At 51.2% G+C, this 20,795-nt stretch overlaps 1 protein-coding gene across 3 annotated transcripts in view; it reads left to right on the forward strand.

Annotated features, from left to right (window-relative positions):
• The first annotated feature begins 270 nt into the window (after window positions 1–270).
• SH3BP4 (SH3 domain binding protein 4) overlaps window positions 271–20,795 on the forward strand; it is a 36,942-nt gene continuing 16,417 nt past the window's right edge. Inside the window, exons 1-3 of one of the 3 annotated variants that reach the window (XM_075094152.1) lie at window positions 271–375; window positions 13,281–13,375; window positions 19,353–19,431. The gene's annotated coding sequence lies outside the window, so the exon portion shown is untranslated. The remainder of the gene's footprint in view (window positions 376–13,280; window positions 13,376–19,352; window positions 19,432–20,795) is intronic. The other 2 variants (XM_075094151.1, XM_075094150.1) reach the window with 2 other exon arrangements.

Below are 20,795 nucleotides of genomic sequence, written 5' to 3' on the forward strand. Positions count from 1 at the left end.
CGAGGACTGCCCCTTCTGCTAGGACGCTCCCACGCGTCCCGCGCACAAGGACCGCCCCTTGTACAAGTGCTCCTACACCCCTTGTGCACGCCCGTTTTGCACGAGGACCGCCCCTCGCACAAGGACGCTCCTACCCCCCCCCCCCCCCCCCCCCAAGGCCCGGGCAGCGGCACGCGCCCAGCCTTCCGCGCGCACGCCCGCCCCTTTCCACGCGGGCCCCCGCTCCCCCCCTCCGGCCGGTCCCGGCTCCCGCGGGCGGCCCCGCCCCCTGACGTCAGCGCTGGAGCGGGGCGGGCGGTGCGCGCGGCCGGTGGCCGGCGGGGAGGCACGAGTCGGGAGCGGAGCGGGTTTGGCTCCCGGTGCCGGTGGTCCCAGGTAAGCGCCGCGCTGTCGGGGGCGGGGGCCGCTCCCCCACCCTCTGAGCCCCCCCGGGGCTGCTGGAGTCGCCGGGAGAAGTTTGCGGCGGCGGGGGTCGTGTCCGTGTGTCTGTCCGTGCCGACATCCCTCGGCTGGGCGGCGGCGGTCGGTCGGTGCGGGCAGCCGGGCTCCGCGCCTCCGGCCGCTCCGGCCGGGCGGCTTTAGGGCGTGGGGTGCTCCGGGGCCGGCTGCGCCGCGCGGGTGTGCAGCAACGCCGCGCGTGTGTGCCGCGGGAGCGTGCAAGTCCGTGCGTGGGCTGAGTGTGTGTGCCGTTCAAGTAAGCGTGCAACGCTGTGCAAGCGCGTGCGGTGCTCTCCAAGTGTGCGTGCGCGCGCGTGCAGCGCGGTGCGACTGTGCGTGTGCAATATGTGTGCGCGTGCCATGCTGATTGTGGGCACGCTGTATGCGTGTGCATCGCCCCGCAGGCGTGCGTGGCCGCGTGCGTGTGCGCACGCTGCAGGCGAGCGTGGTGTGCCAGCCCCACGCGAGCGGGAGCCAGGGAAGCCCGCTTGGCGCAGGGTGGGAGCCACCCCAGCGGCGTGAGCCCGGCTCCCGCTGCCCCGCGGAGGTACCTGCTGCAAGAAACTTCTTCTCGCGTCCCGGGCACCACGTGCTTTAGGGGGGCTTGCCCACCTGCCCGTGCATAAGCCACCCTGCAAGCACTGCGTGTTTGCAAGCCTGCCGCCAGCAGCCTGCCTGTTGCCCCCCCAGGTCCCGCCAACAGTGCCAGGAGGGGCCGATGGGGGCCAGGTCCCAGGGTTGGCACTCCTCTTCCCAGTGGGGAGCCCTTGACAGCCGGGTGGACGCTGGGGGCTCTGCGTGCGGCAGTGCGAGCGGGTGTACTCCAGGGACAATGTGCAAGCATTTCCTGATGTGTCTGGCCCGTAAACTTGTGATGATGTCTTACGGCTGAGGCTGGAGGAGGCCGGGCTGGCTTTTCTTTCCTTTCTTATCTCGTCGGCCCTGGGTGGGACGTTCCCTGCGAGTTTGGGCCTTTTTCTAACAGCACTGCGCCGCCTGTGCTTGGCATTTATTTTCCAGGAAGGTTTGCCCAGTCGGGGCTTGTCGATGTCATGGGGTCGCTGACCTTTTTGCTTCTTGCTGGCTGCCTGGGTGGGGTTGCTTTGCAAGCAAGGGATGCTTTTCAAGGCTTGGTTTACTGCCCTTGCTGCAGCACACATTCGGCAGGAGAGGTGGACTTATACAGAAGATGTGTTAGAGAGGCGTGAATTGGTGTTGATGCGTTGCAGCCTTGAACTCGGGTACTGGGGCACCCCCTCGGGTTTTTTGGGGATCCCTGGCTATAAAGCTGTTCAGGAGTAAACACCTCAGCCACAAGGGCAGCTCAGCGTTAGTGATACTTGGAGCAGCTTCGGTAAAATGGGGACGATGGTGGTTGAGATGCAATTTTGTGTATCCATTAACCCCCACCTCAGCCCTAGGTAAGCCACACCGCATTGAAGCCTGTTACAGACCCAGAGGTGTAAAGGGGTGTGGGATGCAAGAGCATGCAGATGCCTAGCGCAGCATCCGTGCTCTGGCCGGGGGAAGCATGTGTAACGCCTGTCACCGTCCCCCCAGTCTGCCCTTCCTGGCTAACACGGCCTGAGATTTGCAATAATTAAGTTATGGCGGTTAAGGAGCAGAGCGTCAGCTTGGGTAGAGGTTGGAGGGGGATCTGCGTTGTGCTGACATCTGTGTGTAGGTAGTGAAATGTCCCGCTCCACTCTGGAAGAAGGACTCATCCTTTATTTGCTAGTGCCTAACTGCAGCAATGGGGTGCTTAGATTTGCTTAAAAACAAAAAATCCCTGATACTGAGGATAATGTCCTCCTGGGATGTCTTGTACCTCTGAATGTTTGCATCTCGTCCCGGCTCTTGCTCCCATGCGGCAGCATCAGCACCAGACCCTGCACGGATGCCCTTGTGCAACATCTCCGGTAGCACGTTTTCGCCCCTTTCTCCGTTTTCGCCCCTTTCTCCGTTTTCGCCCCTTTCTCCGTTTTCGCCCCTTTCTCCGTTTTCGCCCCTTTCTCCGTTTTCGCCCCTTTCTCCGTTTTCGCCCCTTTCTCCGTTTTCGCCCCTTTCTCCGTTTTCGCCCCTTTCTCCGTTTTCTCTTGTCCTTTCCAGGGGTTGGACGCTGCCCAGGGTCACTGCGAGCTTTAAACCCCCGGCTGCATGCAGCAAGAGGATGTGGTGGTTGCCCGTGATGCTCGCTGGTGCCCCGTGCCATGGACCTGCAGCCTCCGCTGAGTGCATGTCCTCCTGGGTGGGGATTTTTTGCTGGCAAAGATGCCAGCTTTCCACATATATTTCCAGAATAACTCCGGTTGGGCCATGGAAGAGAGTGCGCTTCTCAAAAATAGCAGCGTTGTTACTTTTAATCAAATAAAGCCTAAGCAGCGTGGTGCTGCGTGGAGTGATTGCAGCCGTTGCTTGCCTCTGTGCTTGACATCCTGATTATGTTTTCATTTTAATGAGAGGAAAACTATTTGTGAAGCAAAATATTTATTTTAGCCTGGTGGGGTTGTTCAGAGAGCTTGTATCTATGTTAAGGAGGTGGTTTAGACACTGCATTTTTTTTTTTAATTAAAAAAACCATTTAAATACAGCAAGAAGCTTTTCATTGCAGAAGCCTGTCTGTGCAAAGGGAGCTAGCAGCTGTAGAGGTCAGGCCACGAAGGGGAATTTGCATCCTTCTTATTCTTCTTATTTTCAAGAGGTCTGGAAGTTGCATCGCCTTCTGGTGTGGTGGGTGGATTTCTGACGGCAGCTGAAACAGAAACGAATGCAAATAACCTCGCCTCGGAGTCTCTGAACCTTAGGTTTGGCACTTGCCTTTTCTCTCCTTTCCAAAATTCATTCTGAAAACACCTGAGCTTTGCAGACTGCCCCAGAGCCTCCCTGGGAGATGGTAAGGAGGTGGGATGGGTGTCCAGCAGGTCGGAGGTTTGCTGTCCCTGCAAAGGGTATGCTTTGGGTTGGCAGGGCTGGCTGTAACGCTGCTTGGCTGAGGGTGGTCCTCGCTGGGGGTTCGGGCACACAGCAGCATCACGGACGGGTGTCCACGGTGGTGGAGGGCTTCCCCCAGCAGAGAGCTGGTGGGCATCTCTTGCACATTGGCTGTGTGGATGGCAACTCTCGGAGGAGTTTTGTAGCCAAATGTTGACTTCCCTAGTGACCAGCGACGAGCCGGGTTTGAAAGAAGGGGATCAACCTGCAGGAAAATGTATTTGTGCTTATTAAGTGGAATTATATACATTGCAATATATACAGCAAAATGTTCTTCAGCGTTTCACACTTGCAGGGCTTTCGGTCTGGTTTGCGCTTAAAAGCTGCTCAGGTGGGAACTCCTGGAGGTGATGGAAGAGGGGCAAATGTGAGGTTTATAGGTGGCTTTGGTAGCATCGTGCATGTGTTGCTGTGGTTGCCAAATGGATATCTTGCTCCTTGCATTGCAGTTACACCCCAGGCCCAGTGCCAGGCCGGTGGATTCATTGCAGGGGATTTTATGTATACTTGCAAGGGACAGCCTGGGGTGGTGGGAGATGATGAATGCAGGAAGGTGAGAGCAATGGGCAGCTGCAAAGCTGGGTGCTGCCTGGGGTGCCCTGCCCTCTGGGCAATGCCTTGCTGCGGAACAGGAGGCACCTCTGCTGTCAGTGCCAGCTGATGGACACATCCAGGCTGCTCCCTAAAATTTGCAGAATGACCTTTTAGCTTAAAAGGCACAAAACGAGTGCCCCATTGTTTCACTCAGGACCTGATTGAGCTCCAGCATTAAAGCGTGCTCCTTGTCCTTGTGTGAGCGGAGGATGCTTCGCTTTTGCTGCTGGAGCTGCATCCACTCGCTTCTTGCAAGCAGGGCGCCAACAATCACTGCATTAACCCTGCCGAGGGGCCGGCGTTTGGACACAGGGCTGGCATTGTTAGAGGATGTCAAAACCACCGTGCCAGCCTTGGCTGGGGCAGGGAGCACGTGGACCTCTCAGCTCTGGCACTGGGAGAAACGTGCTGCCTGCCGCGGCTGTGACTTGGAAGCAAACCCTGGAGGGGCAGCCGAAACCCTGGGGTGTGCTGGGGAGCAGTGGGAGGATTGCTCCTCCAACAGATGAAGAGTCTGTTTTCTCTCCCTAAAGGGCCTGAAGGGGTGGTACAGGGAGGGCAGGACAGCCTTGCTTCTTAATTATGAAGCTGCAGGGTTTATTAAATTTTAAAGTGCAAATTGCAGCCTGAGCTCCCTTTGTGGCCATAAATAATGTTTATTTTTTAAAAATAAAAACAGGAGAAAGCATTTTCAGGACTTGTAACTTTGGCTGATGGGAACAGCTCCTCCAGTGGGCACATGCATGTCCTGACAAGCCCCTTTCCTTCCAGCGCAGAGCCTTGGCTTTCTAAACGAGGTGGAGAGAGTTGCTCCCAGCAGGTCAGATGCTCGCATCTGGTTTTCATTTAATGCTCAAGTGATGTTCCAGTCACACTGCAACCATCCACAGAGCCATGCTGAGGGATAATTTTTGAGGATACCTGTAGCATCTATTCCCTCGTGGTCCTCATTGCAGCCTGGGGTCCTTAATGTCTCCCAGTGGTCCTTGGACTCGAGTGATTTCAGTGTATTTCTGCTCCCTTGGGCTTGTAGAGAAAAACATGGGAGTATGGAGAGGGATGTGTACCAGCGGCTCACAGCGTCAGGAAAATGAAGGAACACATGAAATGCCTTTGCTGCTTGGGGTGGTTTGCGAGTCCAGGAGGCAGCCATGCTCCCCTGTGCGTGTTAACAGCGTTTCCAGGGTAAAGTCGGTTTTTGATGGGTCAAAGAGCTGACCGTAAAACTTCTCTCTTTCATCCTGTCCTTGGTTTCACATTTTTTTAACTCCGCTAGGACGGTTGACATTTTGGGTGGGTTGCATGTTTTTTGAAAGAATCACTGGTGTCCCACAAGCAGCATCTGCTGTCTTTAATCCAATTTTTTTTTGGTGTAAAACTAGCACTGTTTGTGGGCTGGCCAGTCTGCTGCTCCTCCATTACGAGCCCCTTAGGCAGTACTCCCCCTACCCCGCGAGATATTTCTATTTTTAACCTGCCGATTTCATTTAGATTTGTGCAAGGGTTTATTTTCAGTGCTGAGAGGTAGTCATTCCCAGCTGGCACGTCAATGGGCTGCTCGGGCGCGTAACACTCTCATTACCAATAGAAGAATTGCGAGTCCTAGGGCTAAATGTTCCTGCATGCTCCTACGCGAGTAGCTGCTCCTGCTCTGCCTGGACTAGGTGTTGCTTCAGACCCATCAGCAGGAAGGTGGTGCACATTGCATCCTATCTCCTCTTTGCTGGCAATGGCTCAGCTGACGCACGCCGTCTGCACGTGCAGTTGATGGGTATGTGAGCAACTTCATAGCCTCAAACCGGTATATATTAAAATACACGGGTGGAACATGGCTGAGTCACTTTTTTTTTAATCTCTCCTGTGTTTCCTCATCCTCGATGTGCTTTTGCGCAAATTGGAGGGACGGTAATGCACACCTGGTTTGCAAAGCTGCAATAATAATAACAATAATTCTCTGCCCCTTCCTCCTGTCCCCAGGAGGGTTGTCCTAGGGAGCACCCCATCGTTTCAGGAAGGGTGATCACTGCCATGAAGCAAAACCAGATATTTTCTAGCTGACTCCAGAAAACACCTTTTCAACACAGCAAAGAAACGTGGCTGTGGTATGTAATCCTTAGGCTGGATTGCTCATCCCATGCTGCAAACAAGGCCCGTGCAAAGCTATTACTCCCCTCTCCTGGGCTTGCTCTCTGGGGGTGAATCCAGCAGCCGCCCTTCTGCCTTCGTGCCTGACCACGCCGCCTGTATAAAGTGCTTTCGGTTGTCTTTTAGGGGGGAGGCGTTTGCATGGTGTGTGGTCTTGTTTGAACAACGCTGGCTGTTTCCTTAGGAACAGAAAAGGCTTTTTTAGAATTGAACAATGATGCGTGCCCAGCTCGGTCGGTGGAAGAGCAAGGCAGATGTTTTTATGGTTGCTGCTGCCATTAGCTTGCCAGTGAGTTCACCGAGGGCTTTGCAAAGTTTGTTGCCAGTTGTGAGGGTCCTCTGTGATGGTGGCCCACAGCACGTCCTGCTCAGGGCTGCCAGTAAAGTGTTGGGGCTTGCGGGGGGAGCACGAGCCGTTTTACACTGAGTTAGGAGGGTTGTATTTGGAGTAAGTCCACAGATGGGTTCGGTTTGATCTTTTGGCTGCGGATTGGTGTTGGTGCAGATGTGGCTTGAGCAGGTGCCAGGGCTGGCTGGAGCACCTGTTGGTTTGCTGGGTGTGGTGGGAGAAGGTGCTTGAGTTGTCCTTCTAGAAGACACATGCTCAAGGTAAAGGGCAGAGGAAGGGAGCAAAAAGAGCAGGAATTTGAATAACCAATGCAGCGGTCTCACAGGGAATTGAGACCAAAGTCTCCCAGGTCTCGCATGCCTCTGGGAGTAAAAATAATCTGTTTGAGCTTAGGTCGCATCTTTGTGGGAGATGTTAAAGCTTTAGCTCCCGCGTTATTCCCTGCTGCCGTGCTGTCATCTTCGTTCACATCCGTTCCCAGAGCAGCCGGCGGGGACGCTGGGTCCCTTGGCGCAAGGGCTACTGCAGCTATAATTAAACAAAGAGAAACTTTTTATTTTTTTGTAACTGATCCAGCTTCCGGAAAATGGCAGCTAGCTGAAGGGAGGGAAACAAAACAAGCCTTCGCCCAGCCAGAAAAAGCGTCCTCACCTCTGTGGCATTTCCTTGCTTTCTTTCCCCCCTCGCCAGCCCCTCACATCCTGGCCATTGCATTGAAAACCTGCCATCAGATTAGCTGCGCCGGGGTGGGGTTGCTCTCCGCAGCCGGCAGCATGCATGCAAACCGAGCCTTGGAAATTGCTCTTCTCTTTCTCCCAGGCACTCTGCCTCCTGCCCCAAACCCTTCCATGCTTTTTTTTTTTACTCCCTTGTCCACAAAAGCCATAATTAGCATTTTTTTCTGTGCATGTGGCTGTGCCTTTGGTGCAGATTGAGCTATTAAAGTCAGTAAGAAAGCGTAGGGGATAGTTCCTAATGCATGTGGCCTGGGAGTAAATATCCTTTGCAATTCATTACGTTTGGAGTTGGGGGGGGGGAAGAGGAGATGGGGGGTGCATCCCACAGTGTGTCTTCCTGAGCGCTGGCTCCTCCTTACCTATGGATGCTGTTGGCTGCAGATTTGTTGGAGCAACCTCCGGACAAGTGATACCTCTGTAGGCATTCATCGCCCATTTGCTTGGACAGAGGAGGACAAGTAGGTTTCTGGGGCAAGGGGATGAAAGTGCAGGGTCCCCAGCAATGGGCTGTGTTATTTTTTGGGTGGCTTGGTTTGTTTTCTTTAATACCAGCTTCCTGGGATGCATGTCTTTCCATCACTTCGTGGCAACTGTCCTTCTTGTCAGGGAGTGAAACAGCAGCGGCCACAAAGCAAGCCTTTCTTTTGGTCTTTGCAAGCATTTTCCTTGGTTATCTCTGGGCAAGGGCCACAAAGTATTTACTATCCCTGGGAGATGGCCGTTGCCTCGTCAGCAAAATGGATAGCTAGTGCTGCTGGCTCTGGCCTTGACCAGCTTATAGTCCTAAGAGTTACGGGCAGCGTTGCTGGATTCCCGGAGCTTGTCATGTCTGTGTTGCGCCACACTGAGGGAAAGATGCTCTGGGACTGGGACATCAGGGTGGCGAGTCTCATCCTGTGCATCCATCTGCTACAGCCTTGCCTGGTCTTCTCCCCATGGAGTCTGTCCTGCTCGGCCTGGAGGTGAAAAATAGATGGAAGTTTAGGGGTTTTCTGGGTTTTGGGATTTGTTTGGGGTTTTTTTTTGTGAACTGCTTGGCGTCAGCAGATGCTGCTGAGAAACAGCTCAGTGCCCCATCAGTAAGTGCTTCCAAGTAATTTTTCCCATCTCCTGCTGTTCCCGAGGTGTGGCCCATGCTCCCTAGAGAGAGCTGGAGCCACTCTGGAGCGGCACGCCTGAAAGTTAATCGCCACTGAAAAACGCTTTAATTAACTCAATTAGCCAGACGGTCCATCTGGACTCCTGCAGTGCCTGGTGAGATCCCATGAAACAAGGTCACAGCTCCACCCTGGCGACGGGGACACACTGACCCATTCAAGTCGCCTGGGGACGAGCTGTGGTCTCCAGCACATCCCTGCTCTTAGACCTGCAGGGAATGTGAGATGTTTTTCCAGGTGGCATGTAAAAATTGTGTGTTGACATTGAGCACAGATCTCAAATACGTTTAGGTGGGCAGGGCTTGCTTTTTTTTTTTTGTTCCTCTGCCTGATTTTAGCACCTTGCCCTGCAGCGGGACAGCCCTGCAGCTCCTTGGAGGTGCGACTGGCTGGAGCAGCTGGTGCCTCTCCAGCTCCTGCTCTGCCTATTAATAGGAGTTATTAAAACGTTCACCAAATCCAGGATGCAGGGCATGACCGGGCGTGGAAACAGTGAGCAAAAAAAGCTTTAGCCCAGCAGGCTGTTTGAGCAGAGGAATGCAGGGCCCTGCAGCAGGGATTTGGGGAGGGTGAGCGTTTAACCCCTTCTCTGCAATTGCCCTGCAGCAGAGTGACATTTCCGTCCTGGCTTTACCTCTGTGCATTGATCTCTGTTTTAAATCCTCGCCTTAGAAGCATCCCGGTTGAAAGCTGCTTGCCATCCTGCTGCTGGTTTTGCTGCTACCTGGCCATGATGGGGAAACCCCAGCGCAGGCAGGTGGAGATGCATCCTTTAGGTAACAGGGAGGGATGTGTTTCCTGAAGGGTTTGGGTACCAGCGGATAATGCTTGGGGGGAAAACAAGGGAGAGCATAAGCGTTGCCTGCGTTCATGCAGCAGTACAAGCCGAGTGTTGAACTGTGCAGCTGTGGTGCCCGTTCTTCCAAAAATGGGCTCTTAAAACACCTCAAAAGTGCATTTTGGGGTGGGGGAGGTGGCAGGGATTAAACCACTGCGTCCAGATTGCCCTGCAATCAGGCAGGATAAAAGGAATAAAAACGTTTGCAGTTTGGCCTAATTTTCAGGGGATTGTGACTGCAAAGTGGTGATGCCGATGCTGCATGAGGTGGTTCCCTTGCTCAGAGCAGGAAGGGGAGGTGGTTTGCTTTGGGAAAGGGCAGGTGGTTCCTGGCTTGAGGCTCCTTTAAGGCAATTTAGCTGGTGAAAGCAGGGCAGAGAGTAATTCCCTGCAGGGTGGCTGGCAGGTGGAGTGATGCTGCATTCTCTGCCGGGATGTTTGTATTCAGAGCATCTTTTGGGCCAAGCATCCATTGCATGGCACTGGGGAGGTCCCAGCTCATCCCTGGGTCCCAAGCAGTGCAGAGGCAGAGGAATTCCAGGCATCAGCCTGAACTCTTTCTCCTTCTGTGGATGGAATCTGTGGGAATCATTTGGACCCAGAGGTCTGAGCCTAACTGTTATAATTCCTACATAGTGCTGCAAACACATTTTCCTCCGATTTGCCTTTAAGCAGAAAATGCTCATCCCTTTTCTGGCACAAAAAATGTGAGTAATGTTAGAGAAATTTCGGATGAGGCCCAGCAACCAATCGGATATCCAGCTAAGCACATCTTTAATTTTTGAACTAAAAGCTCCCAGATGAATAATGTGGCAGAAGAAACAGCAGATTTGAAGGATTATATTTTATGTTGGTGCTGTGCTTTGTCTCTCTTAAACTTCAGTCTGCAAAACTTGGAAATGGCTTTTTTTCATCACCTCAGTGTATTTGTTTCATGCTGAAGTACTAACATGTTAGTTGTCCTGTTGAAAACAAAGTTCACAGTAGTAAGCACTAAATTTGAAAAAAAAAAATATAATGCCAGCTGTCTTGTGAACGCACATGATGTGTTTTGGTTGATAGTCTTTACATGGATTCTGCAAGCTGTAAATTTTGTTTACTGGGATTGCCTGTGGAAAAAAAAAAGCTGAATTCAGTGTAAAAACAGAGTTGGGAGGCTAAAATGCCAGTGGATGTTGCCCTTAGTAACAATGAGTGGCGCTGGCCGTCTCTCTTTTGGTTTTCTTTTCTCCTGGACAGTGCCAAAAAAGTTTCCATTTCTTTCCTGTTGATCAAGTATTTAAGTTGTTGTTCTAAATATAAATCTGTCCTAGTGCGTCAGCTATGCCTGGGATTTCACTTCTTTTATGTGCCACTTCAAGCAGGTTTTAATTTAAAAAGAAAACAAACAAAACAAAAACCCTCAGTCTGCACTGGTTTGATATTTAGGCTCCCTTCTCATCAACAGCATGTCTAATTCTGGCCCGGCTCTTCGACAGCAAAGTCCTGCAGGCTGCATGTGGGCATCAGCTGGTTGTGCTGGAACCCGCAGCTCCTGGAAGGCTCTTATTGCCTCCTCTGCTTCTCCTTGCAGAGCTGCCCCATTGTTGGCCTCAAGATCTGCTGCATTTCTGGATGCAAGTGGCACTGAGATGTGGAAGAGCTTGATCCTACAGGGCAGGAAATCTGGGGTGTTGCTGTGAAAGATACTGAGAAAAGGAGGTATTGCCTAGGCAAGTCGGTCAAGGTGCTGCCCTGCCATGTTGGTTGTACCTGGAATTGTCTTCTCTAGCCAAGAGCCTGCTGCTTGTAGATCCTAACCCATGCTTTAGATATGGAGCCGAAATTAAAATACACACATCGCCGTGGTTATCAAAGCAGCCTTGAAGAAGAGACAGTGGTGGGATTAAAGTTGCTTTCCACAGGAATCAATAAACTGAGCGTGTTCTTTGCTGCACATGGCCAACATTCAGCTGACCCAAGGCATCTGTCCCTGAATACATGGGGCTTTTTAACCTGATTTTAGTCCTTACTTGCTAAAATGAGGCATTGTTTTAGAGACAACGGACAAGCTTTGGGCTTTTTTGTATCCCCTTGCCTGTCTGTCAGCAATGGCTTTGTCTTTTTTCCTCTAGTACAGGCACTTCTGTGTTGGCCTAAGACAACCCCCTACCATGGCTGATGACGCTTCACCCCTAATTCAAGCTGCAATAATCCAAAATTTGGTGGTGTGGTCTATCACCGTAGAAATCTCAGCAGGAATGAATGGAGTACCCGGCTCTTAGGCTTGAACAGGGAGGCTCTGAGGTTCTTTGGGGCTTCATGTCTTGGGTTTGAGAAGTAAGGGCACGTACATCTCCTTACAGCCTTGCCTAGGGCTGAATTCTTGGAAACAGCATAGAGGGAATAACTTGCCCTTTGGAAATATTCCATCTGCAGTGGCTTAGAGTTGCCCATTTTTTAGGAGGTGGTCTTCTGAAAATGCATCACTGTGGTTTGATGCACACACAGGAGGGTGTTTCATGCTTGCAGGAGGTGCAATGCAGAAAGTTGTAGAAACTGACTCCGCTCAACCACAAAAGCTCTGCTTTAAGCAGGCAATATATCTTCCATTAGTTTAACGTGACTTTCAGGTGTCATTTTATTTCACCTGTTGACTAACACTGCAAAAACCATGTCTGAGATTCAGCCCTGCGTTGCCCAGCAGTGAGAGTGATTTCGAGCAGAGGCAAGATTTTGCCAAATTTATGCAAGTGACCATTTCTGTGCCCAAATGTCTTGCTAAAGAGAGGCACCTTCCCCCAAAATGGGTCACCCCAAAGAAGGTTTTGTCCTGGCACAGAGAAGCAGCATGCCTTTGACATTGCACGTGGTGGAGGCTGCAGTCTTGTATTGTACCACATTAATTTTGGGAGCATCCAGACAAGGGCCTCATGCATTTTTAACTGACGTAAAACTAAACAGTTCAAAGTGTGTAACTTTGCAGATAAGCCCTTCCAATAAATGCTCGGGTCTTACAATGGTGAAATCTGTTTCTTATCAGCCATCTGACCCATAATGATGGGATCAAGCAGCTTTTAACCTGGTGAGATGAAACAACAAACTGAACTACAGACAGACAGGGTGGGTGGTGTTATTTGGGGTTTTTCCCTTCATGGCACTGTTGATGTTTTGGAAAGTGCTTGGAGCCACTGCTTGGATTATATCTGGCATCCCTCGCTCCCAGGTTGTGTTCCTCATAGTTAATTTGTAGGTTGCACAAAGCCTCTGTGCAGTTTGATGGGCTTTAATTTCAGGGGTAACTAATTAAACAAGCAGGCACTGTGTTTGCTCTTGTGTTGCATAAACACTGGCCTGTTTTGGTTTATCTCAAACACCCTCCTGGCTGGCAGAGGTGGGTACCTGCACCTGGAAAGCTATTTCTGTTCAATTCCGACCTGTGGACAGACTCTAATCTAAATTAAGGCAAGGACTTTGCTGCTGAAAACTGCCTGAAATTAGCCACATGGTCTTTTGTGCTGATCTAATGAATCTGATGTTAAAAGCATGCTCCGAATTGAAGTAGGAACACTTTCTGGGATGGGTATCCAAATCGCTGGATTTGCAGGTGAGATCAAACTGGAAGACCAGGGCTTTTTGCAGCAAGTTCTAATCCACACTCTGGGTGGGAGCAGATGTCTGTCCTCATGTCTGCTTATTGCTGCGTGCTTCTCAAATGGCATCGTCACCTGGGAGTTTGCTCACCGGGTGTCATACTGCTCCCAGCATCTTGCCTTCTTTCCAACATGGGTTTGTGAACCAGGGATTGGGTCAAATGTGGAGCACCCTATGGAGCATGCCATGGAGCGAGCAACCCACAGTCCAGTTTAACACCACGTGTTGTTTTCCTATGAGAAGACCATCAGCTCCAGGAAATGGTTAAGCTGCTGAAACCCAGGTATTGTGGGGAACCTGGTTTGGAAATGTTTATCAAGGACAACTGCTTTAAAAAAATGCTGTTTTGAGGAAATTCATTACAATATGCTGATTGCATTTGTTTCTGCCTAACTCAGCCTCGTGATGGTTTTTGGCTCCTGTCAGCATTTTCAGCGTAGATGAAGGTGTCGTGTAATCCACCAACAGATCAGTGCCTGGACTAATCAGCAAGGTGTGTAAGAACATTAAATCAAGGGTAAGCTTTTGCACGAGCTCATCGCTCAAATGAGTTCTTATCTCAGTTCGATAATCCGAGGAGGTTTTATTAATTAGTGAGAGAATCTGGCTGCTAGACGGTGGCTGCTTGGTGTCTGTGGGAGTGATCAGAGAGTGAGCTTGGAACAACCCCCCTTTTTTTTTTCCTAAAAGGACCTCCTGACTGCAGTCAGGAGCAAGTCCAGCTGATCTGGGGGCTGCAGCTGCATCCTGACTACCTGTTTATGGTGTCACCTAAGTGGGTGACCCACAGGTGGCTTCTGCGTGCTCATCCTGCCTGTGGCATCTGCATCTTGAATGCAACCCTTCCTTTTTAAATGATGAGCAGGTCAGGTAAGTCCAGAGAACCAAGCAGGACTGATGTTTCAGCCTCTGACGTTCTTTGTGTGAGGAAGTGGTCAGTGCGGGGAAGATAAGTCTTGGTGGAGTACTTGGGCAGGGAGAGCTGCATGGAGTTGGCTACGTGTTGGTCCACAGGCAGGTTGGAACTAGCTCACCTCTGGTGGACTAGCTCATCTCTGGAGCTTTTTATTGTCCTCTCTGTGTGTCGCTGCATCAGTTATGGTGCCAGCCTTCCCACCCAGCAGTGCGAGTGACTTTTCTGTGCCCGCCCTTGTCTGGTCACGCTGGTGGGACTGGTTTTCCAACATTGCAGCTGGGAACAAGGAGAGCACGTGGCTCTGTGCATTGCACCAGCAATTCATCTGAGAACAGCCACTTCTTTCCATCAGACAAAGTGAAATTAGTGAAGGGTGATGGAGACAGGGCTCTGAAGTGTTGATGCAGTTAAAGCTCTGTCATCATCTCCACTTAGGGGAAGCACAGCTTTTCAGGGACTCAGTCGCTTTAGCTTTTGACAGCTCTTGAAGTCTAAATTAGCATCCAAATTACCGAAGTAAGGAGACACTGCCGGGACTGTAGCCCTGATAGTAGCATGATAGTGAGTTTCTCCAAGATTTTCTCAATGAAGACCTTTTACCGTACCTGAAAGTTTTGTTGACCTGGTTAATTTTGTGCCTTGAGATGGGAGGAGGGGTTTGGATTGCCCCCCTCTAGTGCACCAGGTGTTAATGAGATGGTTCTTGCAGCACCCGTGGAGGCAGGAAATAAGTTCCCCTCCTTTTGTTTTCCGTGGCTGCCCTTAGTCTGCTCTTTATGGATATTGCCCTGAAATCTTGTGGGGCACCATGAGGAGGCATCTCTTCCACCACAGCGTCACACAGGGAGCAGTGTGTATGGTTTCTCCTGGTGATGGTCCTAGGTGGGGCCACAGCACAGTGTTCATACTGTTGCTCCATCAACTGAGAGTGTGCCACCAGTGGGCAGAGCAAGTGCTGGCAACAGCGGAAGAGCTTTGCCCAGCATCTGTGCTCCGGACCAGCTCATGCAGACATTTGTGCCAGCGTGCAGATGTGTCCTTAGATTAACCCACTGCTCAGTCTGCAGTGCATAAAAATGCGAAGGAGAGATTTTCTTCCTCTTCCAAGCCAGAGGATGATGAGTATGAGCCACAAGCAGGACATCTGCTGTCAGACAAGGCTGTTTCTTCTTCAGAGGTGTCTCCCTGCCCAGTGGCTGGATTGTGGCTCTGGAAATCTGGGTTTAGTTTCTCTTCTGCCACTGATTGCCTGCATGAGCTTGTGCTGTTGCTTGATCTGGCTCAAATCTGAGTTCCCTCAGTTTGAAAGGTGCTTGGTCCTTGCTTTTGGCCTTAAGTATCCCTCAGGAGCAGTATTGCTTTGGCTGTTGGCAGAGCTCTTGGGCTCCTGAAGGACTTTGGAGGGGCTGCAAGGGCTTGGAGGAAAAGGGTGCTCTCCTGGGCTCCTGTTCTCTCCAAGGGTTTTAAACTTGAGTTTGCAGCTTTTACATTTGACCCCTGGAAGCTCAGTGCTGGATGTGATTCTGGGTTTTTGTGGTTTCATTCGTCCCCATCAGGACTTGGCTGGAACAAACTCCTTGCCCTGACAGAGGAGAGTCCATCCACAGCTCCCTGTTAAAAAAAAAAAAAAAAAAAATCCAAAACCACCTTTGGGACTGCCCCACCTGAATTAGGAAGTGGTTTTTCTCTTGGAATAGCATTGAGCAGACAGTAGGGAGAGGGTGGATTGGGGCTGAACTCTGCCTCTTCTGATATAAGGACTAGTGGACATCAGACAGAGCTGGTGAGAGCCTATTTCTGATGGAGGTGGAACTGTGCCACACTGGCAGTTTCCAGTAATTTTGGGGGGTGGGCTCTGAAGTTGCTGTGGATGCTCGAGGGTGGTACCTGTATCTCCAGCACCTTCCTCTGCCTTGGCAGTCAGCGTATCAGTACTGCTCTCTGATGCCAAGGCATCCAGCTTTCCTTACCATGAGTGGCTTTCAAGCCGTACCTGGCCCAGTCTTGCTGGCTTCTGCAGTTGCTTTCTTCTGACTCAGTGGCTGATTGCGTGGGACACGAGTGATCAAAATCAGTGGGTGAGTGCTGGGCTGGAGCGGGTGCTTGGCAGCAGCAGGAAGTCCTGTAGAGAAAGCTCCCTTTCCCCCTGCCACCAAAGACACCTGATCTATTTTTGAGTCACTTGAAAGTCAGTGCTGGAGATGGACTTGTGCTCCAAAGTCATTGCTATAAAAGGAAACTTTCCTGTCCTTCCTGCTTCACTCAGCTCGTGAATAGTGATGTCCCCATCAGGGAGGCTGTAACGGACACCAGGTGCCAGCAGACACCTGCAACCCATGCTCAGCCACAATTACTTTTTTTTTTCCCACCTCTCCTTCATCAAACCTGCTGTGTTTGGCTTGCCCTCACCTGGCAGCAGGCTCCGCTGGCAGGAGCAGAGCCAAGCTTAGGCTTGTGGGCAGGATTTTTCCATAAGGCTTGGTGAGGGCTGGAGGGAACGGTGTAGCACGGGGCTGTGCTCTCCGACTGGCTCTGCTGCCATTGCGATGCCTGATCAGGAATGCTGGGTGTGAGCATCCCTGCTGTTTGCCATGCATGGTGAGGATCAGGTCCAAAGCAAACCTCTGGGAGATGAAGGTGCTGTGGGAGGGATGGGTGGTCCCAGTATGTCCACAAGTCCTTTCTCGTTCACTAGGAAAGGGACTAAAACGACACATCTTCTGTTCTGGCACATTGGCAGCCCCAAGGCTTGTTCTGGGATGTATGTGAGTTCACCCTAATGTGCTTTTTCTAGTACAAAGAGCTTGTGTTTTGTATTGTCTTAAAGGGTGGTTTACCTTTGGTTGGATGTGGGGTTTTGGGGGTATTTTGGGGTTGTGGGGGTTTTTTTGTTGTTGTTTGCTTGGTTTTGTTTTTGCACGATGAAAGCATTGGCTTTGCAAACACAAGTGGTGAAGTAGGAGGAAGAGTTAGAGAAAGGTGACAAGGTCACTAATCACTAGGGTACATGGCATTGCAGGCATCAAATGTGCAAAATGTTTGGACCAGGCTTCTGGAGGAGGAAAGTAACAGCCAGCTCTTCCCCATCCATCTTTACCAGCAAGGCTCAAACTGCCTTATGGAAGAGGTCAGGATCAAAGGGAGTAAGATGCATTGTCTCCAGGACAAAGAAGAAGGAGGAGGAATCACCTCAATCTCCCTTGTAACCAAACCCCATCGTTCTCTGCTGGCACGCAGCTGCCACCAGAGATTTGGAGATCCTCGGAGGCATCTCACGGCCAGAAGATACCTCACTGTGCTTTGGGGTCTCTCCATGGCGTTTGACTGGTTTGGTTTGGTTCTCCAGTGGTTTGACTGGGCAGACTGGTGGATGGGACAGATGGCAGGCAGGAGGTCACTTTGTGGGTGTAACCAATGGCGTTGCACAAGTCAGTGTGGTCTTTCCCAGTGCTGCATGTGCCCTGAGAGGACCTAGGGCCATGCTGCCCTCCTGATTGCCTGCAGCAAGTGATGGATACACTATGTGGCCACTCATGGAAGGTGGGGAGTCAGCCACAAACCCATCCTTTTGGACAGACCTCAGAGATGAACTGCAAGAGTGTCCATTTGTCCACTTGCCACCACAGGTGGTACAACTACAGGTGGCAAGAGGACATCAGCAGTTCCAAAAGCTGTCCCAGTCTTGTAGGAGACTGCAGAGGGCCTGGCTGGGTCCCTGCTGATATTACCAATTTAGAGGATGTTTTTCACCTCCCAGTACGTACTGGAGGATCTGTTAATACAAGAATGGAAAAAGCAGGCGAATCTCTAGGTAGATAATTTTCTGCTGCATGGAGGTGCGTTGAGCAACCTAAGCCCAATGGCCAAGGTTGTGTTGTGGCGTAGTCATGAGGAAGCTTTTGAAGGTAAAGAATCTGTAGGGCAAAACCAAGTTCCTACGTTGGACCGTTTGCTATAATTTGGCAATTTTAGCCAAAAAGAGGCCAAAACCGGCCTCTTTTGGAGGCTATTGCACATTGCAGTGGCAGAATCTGGTTTGTGTTGGTGCTCCCAGGCACATCTGCTGGCTCTCCCTGAGCAGGCAGTCATCAGCTCCTTCAGATGGAGTGTGCCCTGTGCATGTGCCCTGGGTTTCCAGGAGGAGTCTCTTCTGTGACTACTTGTACGGTCTTGAGTTACTTAAGGTTTTATGACTGTGATAAAACCAACCTTTTCAGTAAATTCATTGTGTAGGATGAATGTGCTCTGTGGGTAGTGCTGTGGCTCTGGGAAATTAATTTCTAGCTACAAAGAGTTAAATTCATGTGTATTTAAGCAAAGCTGACTGTTTTTAAAAGAAACCTCCAAAAACATGTCTATGTTTGTCGGGGAACATGGGGAGCTTGACTTTGGAGAAAGAAAAGGCAAATTAAAAGCCACTAGCAACAAGTGCATGGAGTTGGTCTTGGCTTTGGTGTGGGAAGATGATGATGAGTGACTGATTAGCAGCTCTTTCTACTCTTACCACCTTTTGGTTTGAGTCCAAAGGTGGGTGGAAGATTTTCCCTGAACTTACACCATGGGCTTAGGGCTTGACGGGCTTTTTATGTGTTACCTGGGAGGACAGGTGTGCAGTTATGGTAGTTATTGCAAGATTGATCTGTCTTGTGTCACGGTGGCTCCTGTTCCTGATGCTTCCTATGGATGTGTGTGTGCCATGGTGGGATGGACTCTGTAGCTCCCTGTCTTGGCCAAGCTCTAGGCAGGCAGGGATGTGCATCAGTCCTCCCCACCTGCCTTTGCTGGCAGTAGGTACCATGTACTGCCCTTCATTTGGCTGTGCATGGAAGGACCTGGCTCCACCTCCAGCCCTAATGGTGCTTGGTACCACCCGGCCCCACCAGCCCTCCTGCATCTTATCAGCCTAAATTCTTGGCAGTCAAGGGTTTTCCTTCATTGAGGCTTTTGGAGGGGTTCTCTCCCACATACCCGGGATGCAGTCAGTGCTTGTTGGAGAAGACCTCCCCTTGGCCAGTGGCAGATCCTGCTTCCTGTCCTCGGGGTTTGCACTTTTAGGTGCTCCCATTTTATTGCATTTCTTTGCTCACAGACACAGGGCTTGTGCTGCCAGTATTTTTCCTGGGATTGCTTTTCTCCACTAACCCCATTCAGCATGGCCAGATGCCCATGCTTTGTCTTTGATTTATAGCTCAGTGACAGGGCAGAGGTGGGTCGCTACCGTAATCCCATCAGGATCAGCTTGGTGTGGTGGATAGAGCTGGGAGCATTGGGGAGGACAAGGCTTTGCTCCTGGCCTTCCTGTACCAGTGTGGAGCCTGCAGGGCTCCCCTGGGTCTGTGGGGCCAGGAGAGGAAAGCCTGCAGTTGGGTTTCTGGGCTAAGCCCTCTCAGAGAATTTCCAGAAGCTTTTTTTAACCTTTTCTGTGCCACTACATGCCAGGAAATACTGCTGTTAGGGATCAGCTGAATGCTGTGTATTCAAACACTGCAGGAAAAAGACTTTTGGGGGTTTTAAATAGTTTTCAATAGGCTGTTGATTTTATTTTTTTTAATAGGTGCTACACTGTCATCAGCCCTAGACCTCCCCAGATCTGCTGCTGCACCGTGCCTGGTGGAGAGGAGATCCAGGAGTAGGTAGGGCACTTATTCAAGACCCTGGAGATCCTGCTTGCTGCTCCCCAGCTTGCTCACGACAGCGCTTCTGTGCCTTGAAAAGCAGCCAGCCTCTCTGTCAAGTACAGCTGGGTCTGTTTGCATGTCCCATCTGTCCCTCTCCCAAAAACTTATTGATACCTCCAGCTAATGCAAAGTTAAATCCATGCTCTGCAAGTCCCTGTTGAAGACAGCTTTGCTGTTCACCTGGCGGGTGGCTCACAGGATGGGCATCCAGTAATGTCCCCCAGGGAGCAGAAACCCAGCAAATGGGGCGAGGAGGTGACACACAGCTGCTGTGTCACCCCATGTGATGCCAGCAGAGGAGCAAGGGGTATCTGGAGAGAAACCCTGCAGCCTACCACCATGCTGGTCCACGACCAGCACCTCCCCTGGCGCTTCCATGCCCCAGAAACCTGGTGGGGTTTTGTGGGGTGCCTGCCAGCAGCTGTGGGACCATGCTTGTCAGATCTTCCCTAAAGCTTTGCCCAATCCTTAGAAAAGCCCATTTAGGATTTTGGAAAGAGTAGTGACACAGCTGCTACCACAGGGTGTAACCAGTGCGGTGCTCTGACCCAGGCAGTTGCTGCCTATATGCTGCCTGTTGGATTAATTGGGGTGGGGTAAGCACACAGCAGATCCTCCTGGCTTGCACGGTTGGATTTTACCCTGCAGCATTGCCTTTCCCTCATGGAGGAAAAAAATTGGTGTGAAAGCGGGTGCAGGTGCCTTTGAGCTGGTTGCACAACAAGATGCTGTTGCCTTCCTCATTCGTGCGGGGCGAGCTCTTGTTTCTTCCCCCCCCCTTTCCTCCCTCTTCATTTTGGATGCTGTTTATGGCTTTGGATAAACAGATGGGGCAGGGTTTTTCCTTGTCTATATTTAATCCTAGCCCATATTTATAGTGCTTCCAGAGGAGTTAGCAGACCATTGTCTCAGCCATGGCTATAGAAGTGATTTCTAAACAAATCTTGCCCTGTCCACCCTTGTTTCCCACCCCCCCATCCCCCCCGCCCCGTACCCAAACCTGTTCCCAACTGTCCCCTTTTATTCTCATGTAGCCTGAGTTGGAAGGCTTGCTAGCATCTGTCCTGCCTCTGCATTCAGAAACATCTCAGGTCTGCCCCTGAACAGTCAGCTCCAAAACACAATTCCCACTCCAAGTCCAGCTGTGGGGGGGGCATACTTTCCCCCATCCTTTTGTGTGTGTGTCTGTGTGAGAGAGAGAGCGCGATGCTACATCCAGAATGGACTGAGATGCAGCCAAGATGCTGCTTTCAGGAGAGGAAATACATCAAAACGAGCAATTATGAAAAGGTACATTCTTGCTGCCTTTTCAGACCACA

The sequence above is a fragment of the Phalacrocorax aristotelis genome, chromosome 5 (genome assembly GCF_949628215.1).
Source record: "Phalacrocorax aristotelis chromosome 5, bGulAri2.1, whole genome shotgun sequence".
In the NCBI taxonomy this organism is placed as follows: domain Eukaryota; kingdom Metazoa; phylum Chordata; class Aves; order Suliformes; family Phalacrocoracidae; genus Phalacrocorax; species Phalacrocorax aristotelis.